Source organism: Musca domestica, unplaced genomic scaffold, assembly GCF_030504385.1.
Source record: "Musca domestica strain aabys unplaced genomic scaffold, Musca_domestica.polishedcontigs.V.1.1 1, whole genome shotgun sequence".
In the NCBI taxonomy this organism is placed as follows: domain Eukaryota; kingdom Metazoa; phylum Arthropoda; class Insecta; order Diptera; family Muscidae; genus Musca; species Musca domestica.
In genome coordinates this window covers 48,154,401-48,158,886 of record NW_026712114.1, presented here as the reverse complement: position 1 = coordinate 48,158,886, position 4,486 = coordinate 48,154,401, and the positions used below count along the sequence as shown (strand labels likewise).

The 4,486-nt window shown below is 34.6% G+C and overlaps 2 non-coding genes across 2 annotated transcripts; both read right to left on the bottom strand.

Annotated features, from left to right (window-relative positions):
* Window positions 1-1,648: 1,648 nt before the first annotated feature.
* On the bottom strand, window positions 1,649-1,720 carry TRNAP-UGG (transfer RNA proline (anticodon UGG)). Its single transcript has one exon. It is a non-coding gene; the product is annotated as a tRNA-Pro (tRNA).
* A 351-nt stretch (window positions 1,721-2,071) lies between these two features.
* Window positions 2,072-2,143, bottom strand: TRNAP-UGG (transfer RNA proline (anticodon UGG)). Its single transcript has one exon. It is a non-coding gene; the product is annotated as a tRNA-Pro (tRNA).
* Between the last annotated feature and the right edge of the window lie 2,343 nt (window positions 2,144-4,486).

Below are 4,486 nucleotides of genomic sequence, written 5' to 3'. Positions count from 1 at the left end.
TTAGCTGTAAAGTGGACTACAACAACTAACAGCACGACGGAGTGTATAAATATTGGGCAAATGTTCCTAGTCAAAATCCTAATTTCAAAAGCGAAATCTTCCAATATGGATTTGGACATAAGGGGGCTTCTAATATACTGTAGTGTTGTAGTGTATAACATAGTCGGCCACGCACGACTATAGCATTTGCTCACTTGTTTATAAATAACTCGAAACAATTCTGGTAAAAAATGTCGCTAAAATAATAAAAATACCGAATATTGGGAGGTAGCGTTGGACACTTTTTTGTCATACATTGTAGAACCTATTACGAGCTTCAACTATTTTGGAATTTGGAACAATTCCGGCTAATAATATCGCTGAAATCATAAAAATGTAGACCATCACTTTTTTGTAAAAAAATACAAACTATTAACTTCGACTTTTTTAATTCCAGCTAAATCACAAATACATGAAACGGCCCCTTCTGACCGTTACATTGATGCTGATATCCAGGATATCGGATATATAGCAAAACATATACAATATCATAAATCAATGAAGGAAATGTTAGTAAGACAATTTAGAACTCAAGATCGGCTGGACAGATTTGACAATTCTCACCTATTCGGAAACCAATCCTTTTGGCAGAAAAGAAAACAATCTAGAATATTTTTATTGAATATTTTTCTGTTATATTTTGTGATATATATTTATTTTTTGTCATATTTTTTATAACATCAGATATTTACAATATTGATTCGCAATATTTTTTCACCTTGCAACGGTATGTATTGGGAGTTTTATATGTAGATAGCAATTATAGCCCGATCTTCACGAAATTTTGCTTGGGGTAGAGTTATGGTTAGAATATAAGCCTATTGGTTTGGAAGATGTTTGCAGCAAACTATTTAGAGATTAAAATGGACCAAAAACATAAAAATTGTTTAGATTTTTCAGTCGTCCTACATATGTTAACTAGGGATATTTTTGATGAGGTCATTTTGCTATGAGGTTAGAGTTCAGGACAGCGTTTAAGCCTAACATTTGTATGATCATCGGATAATATGTAGCTGGTGAAATAGAGCACAATTTTGTGTAAAAAAATATCATGCAAATTTCATATAGAGCGAATTAGGTATTTGACGTAGTGGGAACATCTGCTTCGTCAAATACCGATGATTTTTTTTTTTAATATTGGTTCCAGATCTATGACGACCATTTAAAAAAGAACAACATTTGTTTACAGTAGATATGGCGGGATGTTTCTTAGGGGAATTTCCTTCTAGTCAAAAGGGTTTCGTTACTGCAAATCGTAGTGTTCTAGGGCATCAAACGGTGGGCCCCGCCCGACTTTAGCCTTTGCCTACCTTGTTTACATTTAGTGTTCGCAATGTGCGAAATACGTCTGAGCAACCCAATTATAACCGATGACACTAATTTTTATAGCCCCCATACAATTGTACCGCCCCTTTTCGAGTTAATTTGGTAACATTTGTCAAAAGGGTATTTGCGTTATTTATTATATTGGATTTCGTAGTAAGTAATTCATAAAGAAGATTGGCTATACAACAAATTAGAGGATTTTCTTTTGCTGTCGAGTTTTCATTTTCTTCGCTAGTTAATGTTAATAGAAGTTACATTTTCAAATAAAAAATAAAAAAGCGTTGGGCTCAACCGGGATTTGAACCCGGGACCTCTCGCACCCAAAGCGAGAATCATACCCCTAGACCATTGAGCCGCATGTTGTTTGGTTGGTTTCAAGGCAAAATAAATAACTAGTATGGAAAAGATCGAAGTAGAGCTGTCCAACTATTTGATACCCCACACCACACTGGTTATGTACGCAAAAGGAATAATGAATCTAAACCGATTTTAATAACATTTTACAGAAGAATTTCCAGGGTTTATAAGATTCATCGAACAAAAAATCATTGTTATGGGGAGCATATTATGGCTTTCACGTACATGTGTATATGGTATCTACAACTACATATGAATAGTTTCTTCCCAAATTTGGCAATTTCGAAGCCTAATATGTAGGATTTTGGGTATATACAACAAATAACAATTGTCTAATAATAAACATTTTGGGCTCAACCGGGATTTGAACCCGGGACCTCTCGCACCCAAAGCGAGAATCATACCCCTAGACCATTGAGCCACATATTATTTGGATGGTTGCTGTGCAGTAAAAACATTTATTCATTCACGACATTTTGCATGGCGGTAGGGTTTGGGTCAAAACAAAAGTCTATTTTTATGGAAGATGTTCGCAAAATAGATAGATTAAAATGGACCACAAATCTAAAAAAAAATTGGAGAAGAAATCACTATGTCTTCTCTACATATTGTTGTAGCTCGCATACAAAAGGGAGTATTTCTTTCACTTTTGCGTGTGCAGATTTTCTTTGAACTATAAAATTATCCCATCCCCCCATTCTGGGAATGTTCTTAATCCTAAAAATCCATTAATGCGTGAAAAAGTAGATTTCTCACACCACTTGACAACTTGTCGATAACAAAGGGCAACCGCCCCACCACGAAAATTCCAACAATCGTAGTCTTGGCAAACAAATTACTTTCCATAGAGCTTAGCTCATTGAAGGCCAGAATATTAAGGTAATTATTAACGTATGTTAAAGGAATTTTCAAAGGACACATTCCAATTGTGTAAATTGAGTGGCATTGGTTGGATGACTGGCTCGCTGCCCGACTAGCTGACTGGCTGGCTAACGACAGGGCGCTTTCATCAATCATCCCCTGTGAAATCAAAAGAAACTGTCCCTCAGCTTTTGCCAAAATAAAAGAACTCTAACAAAAAAAAAATCGCAATATACACATACCCCAACCACACAACAATACAAATCTGTAACAATAGTGACCATTATTTGTTTCCTCTTATATTGGCTTTGGTTATTAGAGTGGTTTTCAGGAGAAGTTAAAATATGTCCACGTTTGGAAAGAGCACCCTTTTAAAAATGTTTCAAGGATTTATGCCACATCTTTCAGAGGTGTTTTAAATTTGATGTTTGATATTCACCAACACTGTAACGTTTTTTCATTGACTGTAACGTTTATTTTGAAAATTTAAGTCCGGTTTTTCACGTTCGAGAATGCAGTTTCTCCCACCGATTGGGTCATTTGTATATTGTGTCCGAATATTTTTATTTTTAAAGGATTTTTTATATTCTTGTGAAAGATATAAAATCTTTAGAAGTTATGGGATTTCTTGTTTTTCTAAAATGTGGATCTTTTGTGGGGGAGGTATTCAAATATTGATATTTTGGTGGGGCACCTGCACTTTGTGTTGACAGAAACATGATAGTTACATTTGTCATAAGTTACGATTATTCCAAATTTGAAATTCTTTATTTATTTTTATACTCTACAACACTTTGTGTTGGGGGTATTATAAGTTTGATTGGGCCAAAAATTATGTAACACCTCGAAATATTGATTTTCCACATAGGAAAGTATATATGGATCTTCCTATCTCGCCGAGCTGAGTTGATCTAGCTATGTATGTCCGTCCGTCCGTCTGTCCATTTTAATTTGTAATCACTCTACAGGCAATTATGACCCGATCTTCACGAAATTTAGAATGGAGGTAAAGCTAGGGTCAGAATAGAACCCTATTTCTTTTGGTGATGATCGCATAATATTTAGGGGTTGAAATGGACCAAAAACTGAAAAAAATCCTGATTTTGCAGTTGCTCTACAGGTCACAATTATAGACCAATCGACGCGGAAGTTAGCATGGGGCTAGAGCTTAGGGCTGGACAGAAGCCTTGCAATTTTGATGGTCATCGGGTAATATTTAGTGGGTGAAACAGACCATTATATTTGTCAAATTAAAATTTTCCATTAAACCGCGAATATTTTTTATCCCTGCGAAATCACAAATAGATGAACAGGTCAATTCTGACCATTACGTAGTTGCCGATAGCAAATATATCGGATGTATAAAGCGAAATATATACAATATATATATACAAAGGAAGGGGATGTTAGCTTGAACGCTTATATCTCAAGAATGGCTGGACCGATTTTGACAAATTGTGTCAATTTAGAATGTCCTCTTGGCATAAAAGTATAAAATCTAAAAATATCGCACAAAAAGATGCCATTGATAATGTTAAAATAGATTTTGTTGTAGTATTTTGTGACATTTTTTTATTTTTTCGTATTTTTTATCCCATGCGATTTTTTCATTTTGACTCATAATATTGAAGTGTATATAATAATATTTGAAATTTATAATAATTATTTGAAATTTGCACCCTTTGTGGGGAAAAGGCCATAAGCCATGGTTCGTAATTGACGATTTTTGTTATTGACCAAAGTCTGATATAAATTTTACGATAAGCATATATTCACCAAATTCGGATACTCGATATCTCTTATAGGATATTTTCATATTTTAACGAATGTAACTGGTAGATTTAAGTTTATTTAGTTACTAGCTGGCCCGGTCCGCGTTGCCGGCCCGTACTTTTTGTCTATT